Source organism: Microcaecilia unicolor, chromosome 1 (assembly GCF_901765095.1).
Source record: "Microcaecilia unicolor chromosome 1, aMicUni1.1, whole genome shotgun sequence".
NCBI lineage: Eukaryota > Metazoa > Chordata > Amphibia > Gymnophiona > Siphonopidae > Microcaecilia > Microcaecilia unicolor.
The window spans coordinates 568,783,890-568,800,172 of record NC_044031.1 but is presented as its reverse complement, the minus strand read 5'-3'; positions in this window follow the sequence as shown (position 1 = coordinate 568,800,172).

Genomic DNA, 16,283 nt, shown 5'->3' with positions numbered 1-16,283 from the left:
TGGGCGGTAAGCATCCAGTGCGCACAAACTGCTAATTACCACTTGGTAAGTGCCCCGCGGTAGAAAATAGAAAATATTTTCTACCGCTTGTTTTGGGCACACACCAAAAATGGAATTACTGCCTGGGGCACGCAGTAGCTGGATGGTAGTGCTAATTTGATGCGTGATGGAAGCGCTTAGGTACCTATGCGCCTTTGTAAAAGGACCCCTTAGTGTGTACAGCTTAAGGTGCTATATATAGAAATTGGGGGTTTATGCACATATCAAATGAATATTAAGCAGTTTCATAATCTATATGAGTAAGTGAGAACCTCATCCATTCTCTGCTCAAACTCTGCCCTTATGGAAGCCCACAGTGTAAGTATGCTACATGAATTATGCATGTACTTTTATGCTAGATGATATTTTATGTGGAAATCTGTTTATTCAATAACAGCACAAATGCAAAAGTTATGTACACACAAGTGCATCATGTAGAACCTAGGAAAGGATTTATTGAGCTGAGTTTGAATTAGTGGAGTTAAACCTTGAAGTTTAGAAAAATACAATAGAGCTTGGTCTGTCAGTGCTTTTGTTATGCACGTATAAATGTGAGCCAATGATCTGATAGAGATCACTGAAAAGCAGTAGCAGACTGGGGGCATAGCTGATCATGAAACAAGATGACAGAGATTATTTCAATTTCCTAATGATGGGACAAAAGAAAGCATGCCTATTGAGAGTTTTGGAACATAGGCCATTTTGCGCTATGCAGAGACCTATGACATTTGTACAATATGCATTAGTCTGGTGACAGTGGAAGGGAGTATGAGTTATGTGTGTTTTAGCTGGAATACTGGGTGTTTTTTGAGGGAGGGTTGAATATTAGGGATGAGTTGAAGGGTGCTAGGGGGAAATCAAAGGCACACTAGAACTAGAGAAGGAATAATGAGGGGACAAAAGGATGGGTATGGGCAATGGAAAAGAAGCTGGGAGATCAGATAGGAGTTTAATGGGGAAATTAGACAGATGAGAATGAAGTACTTTTAGAAAAAAGAGATTGGCTGACCTTAAATTATTGACATTGAGTGTAACCATACTGGGTCAGACCAATGCTCCATCTAGCCCAAGCCAGGTCACAAGTACCTGGCAGAAACCCAAATCTTAGCAACACAAATATTACAACAAATCCCAGGGCAAGCAGTTGCTTCCCATGTAAGTCTCAATAGCATGTTAGCAATGATTTTTTTGCAGTCAGGATCTCTTCCCACAGAGATAACCTTACATTATTTTCCACTCCTGAGAAAATTAAAGAGTCAAGGGATAGGAGGCAAGGTTCTGGTGTGGATTAGGAATTGGTTATTGGACAGAAAACAGAGGGTAGGGTTAAATGGTCATTTCTCTCAATGGAGGAAGGTGAACAGTGGAGTGTCACAGGGATCTGTACTGGGACTGGTACTATTTAACATATTTATAAATGATATGGAAATTGGAACGGCGAGTGAGGTGATCACATTTTCAGATGATACAAAACTATTCAAGGTTATTACAACACATGCGGACTGTGAAATATTGCAGGAAGACCTTAGGAAATTGGAAGACTGGTCATCCAAATGACAGATGAAATTTAATGTGGACAAATGCAAGGTGATGCACATTAGAAAGAATAATCCGCATCATAGTTATCTGATGCTAGTGTCCACCTTAGGGGTTAGCGCTCAAGAAAAAGATCCGGGTTTTGTTGTAGATAATATGCTGAAATCTTCTGCTCAGTTTGTGGTGGTGGTCAAAAAAGCAAATAGGATGCTAGGAATTATTAAAGGGATGGTGAATAAGACCAAAAACATTATAATGCCTTTGTATCGCTCCATGGTGTGTCTGCACCTTCAGTATTGCGTTCAGTTCTGGTCGCCATACCTCAATAAAGATATAGCAGAATTAGAAAAGGTTCAAGGAAGAGCGACCAAAATGATAAAGGGGATGGAACTCCTCTCGTATGAGGAAAGGTTAAAGAGTTTAGAGCTCTTCCGTTTGGAAAAAAGATAGATGTGGGAAGATATGATTGAGGTCTACAAAATCCTGAGTGGTGTAGAATGAATAGAAGTAAATCGATTTTTTACTCATTCCAAAAACACAAAGGCTAGGGGCCACTTGAGGAAGTTACATGGAAATACTTTTAAAACAAATAGGGGGAAATATTTTTTCACTCAATGAATAGTTAAGCTTTGCCAGAGGATGTGGTAACAGTGGTTAGATTATCTGGGTTTAAAAAAGGTTTGGACAAATTCCTGGAGAAAAAGTCCATAATCTGCTATTGAGACAGACATAGGAAGCAACTGCTTGCCCTGGGATTTGTAGTATGGAGTGTTGCCACAATTTGGGTTTCTGCCAGGTACTTGTGACCTGGCTTGGCCCCTGTTTGGAAAACAGGATACTGGGCTAGATGGACCATTGGTCTGACCCAGTATGGATACTTTTATGTTCTTATGTTCACAATCTCCTCTATCAGGGAGATTTCTCTTTCATATGGGTCAGTTTTCTTCCAATCCCTTTTATACTTAAACAGGACACCCAAAGATTCTATAGGATAACAGTTTAAGCTGCAACTGTCTTACCCCAATCAGGTCATCCAGGTATTGTAAGGGTGGCAGCCTGCTCAGCCTTGAATATTTGCACCGTCTTCTATAACATATCAATATACTCCAACAATTTTTCCATTTTTCCAACATTTTACCCAAACAGTTGAGAACACTTTATTGCAACAACAAAGCAAACTATTTTTAAACATATCATTTAATTTTGTTCTCTTTTTTTTTTCAAACTCTTATTCAACAATGCATCCAGTCAGGCAGCATATTATACTCATATGTTCCTCCCCCCTTCCACTCTTATGACCAACCCACCTCTCACCAGGATCGAAGTCCAATCCAACATTCCCTTTCACTCTTTAATACATTTATTTGTTACTCACCACATTTTTCTTCTTTAAACATTTATCTTCATAAACAAAACTATAACTTCCTCACAGAAACATTAGATAAACAATATATATATTTTTTTTTCTTTTTTACAATCTTTATTGCATTATTCAAAAATATATCAAATGATCAACATATTTAATAAAACGTGTACATATTCCATTCTCTCCAATCAATTTAAGATCAAATGTTCATCATAGAATAGGAGAACTGTTTCCTTATAATCACTCACCAATCTTCTTGATCTCCAAATTTAGGGGTATGTTTACTAAGGTGCATTAGCATTTTTAATGCACCTGTAAATTTAAGGAGCGTTAAACACTAATACACCTATACATTTCTATGGGCACGTTAGCATTTAATGCGTGTAAATCATTTACGTGCATTTAAAAACTATCGCGCCCATAGCGCCGCTTAGTAAACATAGGTGTTAGTCTGTTAGAGTCGTCTGCTTTTCATAACAAAATGAGAAAATCTCATTCAAAGTTTAGTCCTCATAGGGCAAAACGTGTATATTCCTTTCTACATAGCATATAGCCCAAGTATTTTCAGCCCGACACAAAATTGTGTTTCACCACCAGGGAGTCCTCAGGAGCTGTTGATCTATATGCACATTGTATATACAGTAATAATTAAAACTCCAAATTAAACATTCAAAAATTAGCTTCATAATATATCTTACCATACTAGTAACAGCAAATTATTTTTAGCCAGACATAGCTAAGGAATCATCAAGCTCAAGCTCAACATGCGTGGTAACAGACAGGCTCATTTTTGAAAGAGATGGCCATCCAAAAAGTGACATAAATCGGCATTTGGACGTCCATCTCACAGAAACGTCCAAATCGGTATAATCAAAACCGCATTTTGGACGTCTTTCTCAGAAGTCCATCGGAAGGACGTCCAAATCTAAAAGGGGTTTATCAGGGGCGTATTCAAGGTGGGACTTGGGCATTCCTAAAACTTGGACGTCTTTGAGCCATAATGGAACAAATCATAAAACAGCCTGCACTAAAACTTGGACGTTTTGAGCTACACCTGTTTTTCTTATAAATGAGGCAGAAAACTGTGCCCCAAATGACCAGATAACCACTGAAAGGAATCAGGGATGACCTCCCGTTACTCCCCCAGTGGTCACTAACACCCTCCCACCTCCAAAAGTGTGTTGAAGTGTTACTTGCCAAGTAACACCTCCAAAAGTATGTTGAAGTGTTACTTGCCAGCCTCTATGCCAGCCTCAGATGTCATATTCAGGTCCATGACAGCAGTATACAGGTCCCTGGAGTAGTTTAGTGCATTTCAGACAGGTGGACCCAGGGCCATCCCCCCACTACCGGTTACATTTGTGCAGGAAACTATGAACCCTCCAAAACCCACCAGAAACCCACTGTACCCACATATAGCTGCCCCTTCACCCATAATGGCTATGATAGTGGTGTACAGTTGGGGGTAGTGGGTTTTGGGGGGGGTGTTTGAGGGGCTCAGCACACAAGGTAAGGGAGCTGTGTATCTGGCAGCATTTTATGAAGTCCACTGCAGTGCCCCCTAGGGTGTCCTGGCATGTCCGGGGGATCAGTCTACTAAAAATGCTGGCTCCTCCCACGTCCCAATGGCTTGCCTTTGGACGTTGTAGACTTGGACGTCTTTTTTTTCAAAAATGGCTGAAAATCAAAGACTTCCAAATCGCAAGGCATCCAAATTGCAGGATGTCCATGGTATTTTCGAACACAAAAGATGGATGTCCATCTTTTTATAAAATGACCTTTTTCCCACTTTGGAATTTGGATGTCTTTAGTAAAACGTCCAAATTCTGATTTAGACATTTCTTTCGAAAATGTCCCTCAGAGTCTCTTATTTTTCTTTATAAGGGGGAGGTTTCTGAGGTGAAAACTATCAGATTAGTTCATCCCATTCAATTGTTTGATTTAACCCATTAGGTTCAGTTGTTCTCAATGAGTTCAGTTTTTGTTCAGTGCGTAAATGCCCCCATCACTGTGAACCTGGTACAATACCATAAATCATTTAATTTACATCCAGTTATAAAACAGTGTAAAACCAGAGGAGCCTCCTATTGATACTAATATTGCTTAACTGCTCTGCTATCCATACTTTTATTTTCCTCATTGTTTGACCAATATACCATTTTTTTCAGGGGCAAAGTGTTGCCGTAAATATATGTGCCTACCTAGCTGTCTGTGTCTATTGCTGTTGCTAAATTTCTATACCCATTATCTATGGCTCTAAGCCCTTTACTGTAGACAATGGCATTCTTTTCTGGTTTTCATTATTGATTTTAATTGTAAACTGCTCTGTTATCTCTTGAGGAAGGGTGGCATAGAAAGTGAATAAACCATACACACTACCTGCTTAACTCAGATTAGTGAAAGCGCTCCTAAATGCTCTGAGTCTGAAAGTTGCTGCAGATGAACAAGAGATCTATCTATGTTTATATAGAGAGAGATATTGTGGGCATGTCTAGTGGCAGAATGGAAGGCACTGACAAAACTTCTGTAGTGTTTCTTCATGCTGCACAGCAGTATTCAGATAGTGGTTGAAGCACCAGTCTTGATATCCAGAGGTAGCTGGTTCAAATCTCACTGTGATATTGGACTAGTCACTTAACCCTCCATTGTCTCAAGTACAAACTTAGACTGTGAGCCCTCCGGGGACAATGTACCTAAATGTAACTCACCTCAAGCTACTACTGAAAAGGTGTGAGCTCAAATATAATATGAATTAAATCCTTGAAGTTTGTTCATTGTTGTGGAAAAACTTTCCCAAAGAGGGACTAAGGATCATGGATAATGTCATGTTTTATGATCTGTTTAATTGAATTGTCAAACATGCTGAGCCCTTCTATAATCTCCTTTACCCTGTTACCAAAGTGTAAGTCTTCCAGTAGGAAATAATAACAGGCAAACTGAAAAAGAAAGAAGGAAATAGAGAGAAAGGAAATGCATGAGTAAACTGAATGTCAAAAATTAAAATTCGTTGGCAGTTTTCCCTGGTCTCCTGCTATTTAATTGGAAAATTACTTTTTATGCAGACCTTGGAGAACTACAAGCTGTGAATATATGTTAATTAAACTTTATTTTAACTGTTAAATACAATTAATTCGTTGTGCTTCTTCCCTGTTGTGTTGAAATATCAGTATTGGAGGAGTACTTTTCCAGATGTACTATAAAAAAGCATAATACTGAGCTGGCAGATGCCAAATTGACCTAGGTTGAAAATGAAACAAAATAAGAAAGGAATTTACCCATGAAACAATTGATACTGTGGCTTGTTAGTCCTACCAAGGGTTTTGTTTTTGTAAATTTAAAGTAAATTTGCATTTGTTGAAACAAAAATGGTAACTAATTAAAATAATAAGGAAAAGCATATAAATTTTGTACTCCATTAGTGCGTGATATTGATATAAAATCTCTGCTAGATCTTAGCAGGGTTATAAAAAAACATCAAAACCCCTGGGACACTCCTCCATATAAATGATTTCATTAAAAAAAAAACCTGAACATGATTACATGTTAAAAACATTGAAGCCCTTTTACAGCATCCTTACATAGGTCATTCCCACATGTTGTCCATTTTTAACACTGGGTAAAATGGCAATTTGTTTCCATATTAATGGCCATGCGCTAATTTTCCCATTAGCGTGTGACCATTTGTGCATGAGCTCCTACCATCACCTAGTTTGTAGGCTTCAGGGACTCGTACGCTAAACCTGGGCTTATCAGTTATCATACAGCAATGCCCACGTGCTGATTAACACAGAACACATCTACTCTTTGCCACAAGGCCCACTACCAGTGCTAAAAAATACATTTTTTTAATGCATAGGTAACATATGCACATCCAAAAAATTAGCCACACAGAAGCAGAGGGCAACAAAGTGACTTCCAGCCTGGGAAAGAATGTTCAAAGGTTTTTTATTTAAATGCACCAGAATGATGACCCAAAATGGGTTCATGTTTCAGTGGATGCAGCCACCAGCCTCAGGGGTCACAAGAAAAACACTGTGTACAGAAAATAAAATAGAATGTCAGTCACACCATACATAAAAAGTATATAAAACATAAATACATTTAATATAAGTGGATTGTATAAAACAATGTACAAAACATGTTAAAATATAAAATTAAAAGAAGTAATTTGTGTATAAAAACGTGTATTAAAATATGTATCATAATAACAGAAGAGATGGCTGATAAATAAGAGACTGGTATGCAAAGTAGAAGGTGTTTGAATAAATATATTAAGGAATATGTTAATGGTACACTTGTCCTTATGCAGGGGATATGGTTAAAAAAAAAGAAGCATGGACTATTTTGGGGATATCAAAATTCACTCCTGCCTTTATGTCTATGTAAATGAAACAGAATTTGCACTGGATATACTGTAAGACAAATGTAGGCATATAGTTCACATTGATGGCGGATGTAAAACATGAACCAAACCAACATGCACTGCTAAAAATCACTAATCATGATTAACTATACAAATATAACAACAAACGCTTCTTCACATCCAGTTCCAATCCTTTCAACCTCCCTTTTCATAGATATATCTCAGTCACTGCCAATTCGATTTCTCATTCAATATATCTCTGACTATATAAAGTTCATCAACAGTTCTGATAGCTTTTTACAAAAGTGACCTCAGGGATGCTCACCGCCCACCACCCTTACAGGATTTACGTGGCGATTTCCAAAGCATCAACCTCTTCATTGGTCCACTTTAAACATTACTTTATATATATATATATATATATATATATATATATATATATATATATATATATATATATATATATATATATATATATATAAACTTTACTTAGTCAGACCCAGGGGTTCTACTGTCCGACATGTTTCGCTCAACCAATGAGCTGCCTCAAGGACATACCTCCTGTGATCTTTACTAGTGCCAGCTCTGCATACTTCCTTATTTGCTGATAAGGAAGTATGCAGAGCTGGCACTAGTAAAGATCACAGGGGGTATGTCCTTGAGGCAACTCGTTGGTTGAGCGAAACATGTCAGACAGTAGAACCCCTGGGTCTGACTAAGTAAAGTTTTGAAAAGATAAGTAAATTAAAAATCATTGGAAAAAAGTTTATACACATATATATATGAAGTAATATTTAAAGTGGACCGATGAAGAGGTTGATGCTTTGGAAATTGCCACGTAAATCCTGTAAGGGTGGTGGGTGGTGAGCATCCCTGAGGTCACTTTTGTAAAAAGCTATCAGAACTGTTGATGAACTTTATATAATCAGAGATATATTGAATGAGAAATCGAATTGGCAGTGAATGAGATATATCTATGAAAAGGAAGGTTGAAAGGATTGGAACTGGATGTGAAGAAGCTTTTGTTGTTATATTTTGGGATCCAGTACAAAGATCAGATAGTGTGTTAGTAAATTAGTTTTAACTATACAAATAAACATGCACGACTAAAAAGGACTGACCATGAATTAATATATAATAGAAACCATCTAAAACCTGCATTGAAAGCTGGTTAAAACAGCAAACCGGTTATGACGACCTGTTAAAAAATAAAAAACAAGAAATGGCACCAAAAAGCAGCTGCCAGAGATGCCGTGACATTCAAGAGTAAAAACACCTTAGAGTGCTTCTATAAAACCTCTTAACATGGCAAAAAACTGTCAAAAAATAATGATACAATGATAAAAGTATGATGTGCTTACCAGTGTGCAGTCTTTCAAAACAGCTCTTAATGCACAGCCGCAATAAAGGGAAAACAGGAGATGACTCCACGCATTTAAATGAACCTAACATGAACGATGTATGAGTTCATGAATAAAAATGAGATCCTGTTCATGAAGGGCTGGGCTATTGAGATAGCAGTTACAAACATAACTCGGTTAAAGTAGACTGGAAAAAATAGCTGGTTAAGATAAAAAACGGTTAAAAGAAAATGTGCAAAAAAAGGTTAAAAGTTCTAAATATAAGAGACCATAGACTGCATCAATCAATTGGTGGTATCTTTCTAAAATGTGTCTATAAAAAGTAAATGCAGGATAAAGTGTGAATGAAAAGAACTGGATAATAAAGATGTGCACACAGGTAAGCACATTAAAGAAAGGGTTTGTAATCTATCTCTGAATTGAGACCCTCGGGTGCTAGAGTTCTCATGTGGAAAATGGTTCTTTGTTCTTGTAGGAGGCACTTATCAATGTTTCCACCTCTCTAAGACGCATGAAAGATTTTTAAAACAAAAAACCTCAAGTTTTGAATTGTATGATTCTGTGCATACCAGTGTTCTACCAGCGGTCCGGTGGTAATGTTGCAACTTATACAAAGCCTGTGTTCTATTATGTATGTTTTGATAGCTCTTTTGGATTTCCCTACATATAAAGCTCAATGGACACGGGATAATGTAAATGACTTGTGTTGTCTGACAATCAGAGGAGTGTTTCAAAGTATAGATAATGCTTAATTGTGGATGGGTGAAAGTAGAGGTCTCAAGAGCATGTGGACACACACTGCATCTTCCACAAAGTCTATGTCCAAAGACTAATGAGCTCATTTTCAAAACAGAAAAATGAGATTAACACCCACATTTGCTGCTGCCTAATGATTGGAGGGCTGCAGCATGGGGGATAACAAGTATGCCAAAGACTAGCACAAATTACATGCAAATTGCATGCAAATCAGGTCATCTGGGATTCAATCCAATGCTCAAAGAACAGCGCCCTTAAGAAGGGTCCCCTTACTTCCAGGAACTTAATGCCAGCTTGGAGCTGACATTAAGGTTGTTGAAGAGAGGATCTTGCAAAGGATCCAAGGTACAAGCAAGGAAATGGAGGAACTGCAGCAAGCTCATGTGTGGGAATTTTGCCACCACTTGTAATTAGAAACATTGCCTCTGTTGTAATTGTGCATGGCTTTGGGACCCTGGATCACAAGTATAAAAAGCCTTGCATCTCAGTCTTGAGGAAAGTACATGTTCAGGCTTCCCCTGTGATACATTTTGGCAGTAGTTGTGCTGATTTCTATCACGGTTAGAATGTATAAGTAAACACCACAAAGCACTGACCAGGTGCTCCCTCTTTCCACCGACTGGGAGCCACTGCCTTCTTCCTCCCCCTCTGGCATTCTGGACATACACTCAAATCTTGAGCGCATATGCCAGGCATCATGCTGCCCCTAACTTCCAAACAACTTCCTCATGCTCAATGCTATGAGCATGTCTATATTTGCATCTTATTAGCAATGAGCATGAGGGAGTAGCTCAGTTTCACCTGATCAGGCGGTATTTTTCTGGCGCTTTTCAGAACAATGCCGAAGTTTTGTTCTTTGGGCCCTGAATGCAAATAAGGAGACTGTTTGGAAAAAAATTGGGAAAGAGTTGCAGCTGTGGAGGTTTGGAGGCCCCTTTCATTGTCACCATGGGAACATTTGGTGATGTCTCAATTTGGGCTGGTGCCAAAGGAGGATCCAGGAAAGTTTTGTTGTGTTCTTAATGTGCCCTTCCCCTGAAGGTGTAATGTTAACAATTATTGAACCTAGCTTGAATTCAGTATGTGTCCTTTGATCAAGCCATTGATATGCTGCACTGTCAGGGTCTTAGGGCCTTAATGGCAAAAGGTGATATTGAAACAGCTTTACGGCTTTTGCACATTCATCTAGACTACTTTCATTTTATTTTGATCACTGTTTGACTATGTTAGAAACATAGAAAAATGAAGGCAGATAAAGACAATATGGCCTATCAAGCCTGCATATCTATGTCATCTACTGTTCCTTCCTCTCCCCTAGATATCCTATGTACCTGTTCCAAGATTTATTGAATTCAGTTAGTTTCTTTCTACCTCCTCCATTCAGAGTCTGCTCCATGAATTCACAACCCTTTAACCTTTATCCTATGCTCCCTTTTTCCAGACCCTTCTTTCAATTGAAAAATAATTGTCTCCTACATATTTACACTTTGGAGGTATTTATTTTAAAAATTTAAATACCACCTAAAACATAGGTAGTTTCCATAAAAACACACAGAATAAGCACAAAACAATAAACAAAAATACACAATGAGGCTAATTTTAAAAAGAGAAAAACATCTAAAAAGTGACATAAAGCAAATTGGTATTTTCGAAACCCATTTTCCAGATGATTTTCTATGCGGTTCATCTGCAGTGCATCCAAATCTCAAGGGGGGGGGGGGCATGTCAGGGGCATGGTAAGGGTTTGATTTGGGCACTCCTAAGATCTGGATGTTTTTCAACATAATAGATCAAAATGAAAATGTCCAGGACTAAAACTATGGCATTTTGAGTTATACCTGTTTTAATAATGACTAAGCCACAGATGATTCCTGGAGGTATACAGGAATGACCTCACCTTACTCCTCCAGTGGTCACTGACCCCCTACCACCCCCAAGGATTTAAAAGAAACAGTACATACCAGCCTCTATAACCAGTCCTATTAGTGCAGCAAGCAGGTCCATGGAGTAGCCAAGTGGTCAGTGCAGTGCACTGTAGAGAAGGGGACCTAGGCCCATAAACCACTCTGTTACACTTGTGAAATGTGTCAGCCCTCCAAAACCTACCAGAAATCTACTGTGCCCACATATAGGTGACACCTGCAGCCCAGTTACCGTGTGAGACCACTGCTAGGTCAATGGCTGGTGGTAAGGTCTCAGACTCAAAATGGACGTGTGGCAATTTTGATTTTGCCGCACGTCCATTTTCAGCAAAACTTTTTAAAAGGCCTTTTTTACAGGTGCGCTGAAAAATGATTCTGTGTGCGCTGAAAACCCACGCCTACACTACCGCAGGTCATTTTCAACGCATCTTAGTAAAAGGACCCCTAAAATCTACTCCCATACACTTTATGATGAAAACTAGATTCAGAGCTGTTCGATCTATTTCGTGTCTGTTAGCTGGAGGATTCAGTGACATTGGCTAGTTTCTCATTCAGCTTAATAAAATGGAAGAACAGTACGCCTGAACTCAGAATCAAGAAGATGCATTGAGCAGAATGGACATGTTGTCAGAGGTAGTGACCTTTCATGATTTCATCACTGGGGGCACAGAGTCAACATGAATGCATTCACAAAAAACAATCAAACAAACAAACAAACAAACAAACAAAAAAGCATTGCAAAGCAAAAGTGAATTAATTATATACCAGCTTAGTTCAGGGAAAGATTGATTAACAAAGTTTTTCATGGATAAAAACCTGTTTACTTTCTGGAAAAGCTCAACTAGAAATTGTTTCCCCTTCCCTGCTGGTAAAATTTACCACACTATTTATATTTAAAAAGAGGCAGGGAAGGGGCAGAACAAAGGGGAAAAGTCTGCTGTTGAAATCCTGTGTGAATCTTCCACAGGTTCATTTGCAACCAATTTCAAGCAAGTGGGAATATATATGAGTATATTGGACCCACTGTCCTCCTCTTGCCAAATTTTCAAAGGAATTCATCGTGCTTTTTTTCTCTTTGAAAATGTGCTTGGAAGCCCATAGATACAGTACACTCACATGCCTGAAAACACTGCAGACTACATAAAAAATGTCCTAAGACTTTTCACTTTCCTTTCCAATTTAAAATTATGAAGATTTCTATGTAATATTATTATGTCCAGTATAATATTGACATAGAATATAAAAGTACATTAAGATTGTTAGGTGCATCTACTATTCTGCCCATTTGCAATTGCCAGAGAGTCCACCTGAATTCTGATTTTATCTTTTTGATTCCTAACAACAAAGAACATTCTGTGCTCATTACATTATTTTTTTTATATTTAGAAAATCAAGAGATGTATGTAGTAGTGACCTAAATGAACAATTGTTTTGGTTCTTTTCCAGACACGACTTTATTTTGTTTTGGAAATTGAACAAAAACTTCAAAATTGATAGGATAGGGGTCAGAAACCTTCTAAAACGACCTCCATACTTTGCAAAATGCAATTTATCTGTGTGGATGCAGGTGTAAATATACACTTTTGCCTGCTGTAACTAGATCAAGAATATGCAACCAGCAGTCCACTATTGAATTTTATGCAGCCTACATGACCATGAGAGGTATACACAGAAGACATCATTAATCAGTGTTTTGGCAATTAAAAAAAACACTTTATTTTGCAAATAACACACACACACACACTCCCCTACATAAATAAAGAAGAGAATTAGGGAGCAATGTAGCTTGTTGCAGACCCTAGAAAACCTCCACAATATACAATCTGAATTGTTATTTCTTATATTTGTTTTTATTTTTTGTTATTTCATTCATCAAAAGGACAGAGTGGCATCAGAAATAGGTGAAAGAAAGCTATAAGACCTTTTATAGCACCCAGTTATTGCAGGTCAAAACTTATGTTATAACATCAATCATTTGCCAGACAGTTCCTATAATTCATCTTACTGACTTTTATTCAATTTCAAAATATAAAAATATCATCAACAATGTCAAAAAAGCAACTACTTATCTATGATTGTGCTGCCTGCACTGTGTGCTAGCAACTGCGAATAAGTCACCCAACACTCATTTGGGATAATGGCATTTCGGTCAGTAAGAGATTTGCATCCGGGGATAAAAGCAAGCATTCGCAGAGGACCAGATTCTATATATTTTGCTTAAAATTAACATGTGGTAGGCAATCATGCCTAAGCGTATTCTAAATACCACATATAAATCTACGTGTGGTTTTTAGAATACACTTAGGCATAGTTCATGTCTATTCGCGTTAATTTACGCCAACAAAAAGCTGGGGTAAATCCCTGCACATAGATTTATGCATACTAACCCATATTTTATACCATCATGCTTAGGAGTGGAGGAGTGGCCTCATGGTTACAGTAGCAGTCTTGAAATCCAGAGGTGGCCAGTTCAAATCCCACTACTGCTCCTTGTGGTCTTGGGCAAGTCATTTAATCCTCCATTGCCTCAGGTACTTAGATTGCAAGCTTTCCTGGGACAGAGAAACATCCAGTGCACCTGAATGTAACTCACCTTAAGCTACTACAGAAAAAGGTGTGAGGAAAATCCAAATAAATAAAATAATAGATTTTGGAATGCCCACAAAATATCCATTTGCATGCCCTTAACCATCCTCCTTTTTCACTGTGCACCTTAGAATTTAGACGCGGTACATTATAGAATATGTTTAGCAAAGTATGCACATACATTCTAATTTTTGCCAATTAGTGCTCATGATTGCTTGTTAAGAGTTATTAACAATGTTTAACACTTTGTTAAAACAATTAATCTATGTGCATAGTTATAAAATACACCTGGATTTACGTGCAGAAGCACAAGTAAATCTAGGCACGTCTTTATCTGCCACCACTTACTTACCTATTATGCTACTATATAGAATCCGGGAGAGAATGTGATCTAGGATTCCAACTTGGCCTTGTCTTCCAGTTCTCTCGTTATCTTCTTTTGTTCATCTGTCTTGACACAGCAGCTTTTTCTTTCTTCCAGCTTTGCTTTTTGATACCTGTGCTATATAGCTCACTCTAGCACTTCCTACCTATTCCGCTTCTCAGCTCCTTCAGCTACTCTGGCAGTTTGTTTCCATCGTTAGTTACATTTTCACTTAGTTATCATAGAAGGTTTGTGGAGCTCTGTGCATTTCCAGCTCTGACATTGCATAATGATGTGGTCCACCAGGAATAGTACAGATATTCATGCTTTCTTCTGTACATAACAGTTGCCCACCCCTACAGTAGATACATATGAAAAAAATTGGAAATTGAAGTGCAGCTATACTTTCCCTTCTAAAATTTCCAGCTAGCTACACATGTCAGGCACATCCGCTTATGTATTCAGTTCTAACATTTCCCTTCAGGGAAGTAATATTTTAAAGCATTTTCAAAGTATAATGAATCCTTAGGAATCAGAAAAGGGATCTTATGCACAAAAGCATACACCTAAAAAATATAGATACTCATAAAGTATGCATCTACTTTTACGAGACCTGTGTGTAAGTATTCCAAGGACCATAATTTGGGTAGAGCTAGAGCAGAGTTGCAATGTATGTGAGTATTTACTAAACCTGTGAAGGCAGATTTTGGTGAAAATGAACTGCTTGGACACGTTCAGGTTGAGATGTGTATATTCTATTAGCACTTTAGAAATGAATCTGCTGAAATAGAGTCTTTTCTCAAATATATGGAGGAGTGGACATATACATGCTGGTTACATATGGCAGCAGTACTAAATTACCAACAGAAGAAAAACAGTTGCATTCAATTTCTAAATATCATCACATATACATGTATGTTCATATTTCAGAACACATAGGGCAGGGTTCAGTAAATAAAACAGAAACATATAAAAAGAGAAAAAATGACAATGAAAGTTAGGAGCTTAAAAGAAGCACACTGAAATTGTATTATATAAAGAGTGCTCTACGTTAAGTTTCAATTCCAGTGGCCAACTTTGGCCGTGCAGACCTACACCAAGTGAAACATGGTATACATCCTGGCACGCAAGTTGAGCACACAACCTCAAAATTCTATAACATTGCGACTAAATTATGGGAATGCCCCTGACCCACCCATTCTGCTCCTAGCTTAGTGTGCTTTTCATGCCTAACGGCCTGTCAAAAGCTAGTGTAAATGCTTGTGTCCAACTGATGGTAGGCACACAAATTCAGGTATTCTATAACAAGGCACCCAATTTCTGAGAATGCCCCTTATCCGGCCATGCCCTTCCAATGGCAATACCTCTTTTTGAGTTGCTCACTATGAAATTTAGGCACATGTGTTATAGAATAGGATTAGAGGAGATCAAAATTCAACCCCTAATTACTGTCAATTAAGTCCTTGTTAATGTCAATAATTGATTGTACTCAGGCAACGTATACAAAATCTGGGGGAAAATATGTCAGAGAATAGATTAAAATCATGATGCTGATCTTGGGTATCATAGGCATGCATTATGGGGACTATATGGATATTTAATTTAAATTCATATTTAAAGCCTGCATAATCATCATAAGTACATAAGTGTTGCCATACTGGGACAAACTGAAGGTCCATCAAGCCTAGTATCCTGTTTCCAACAGTGGCGAAGCCAAGTCACAAGTACATGGAAGAAACCCAAATTGTGGCAACACTCCATACTACAAATCCTAGGGCAAACAGTTGCTTCCAACGTCTGTCTCAATAGCAGACTATGGACATTTCCTCCAGGAATTTGTCCAAAACTTTTTAAAATCCAGATATGCTAAACGCTATTACCACATCCTCCGGCAAAGAGTTCCAGAGGTTAACTATTCATTGAGTGAAAAAATATTTCCTCCTATTTGTATTCCCATGTAACTTCCTTGATTTACTTCTACTCGTTCTAC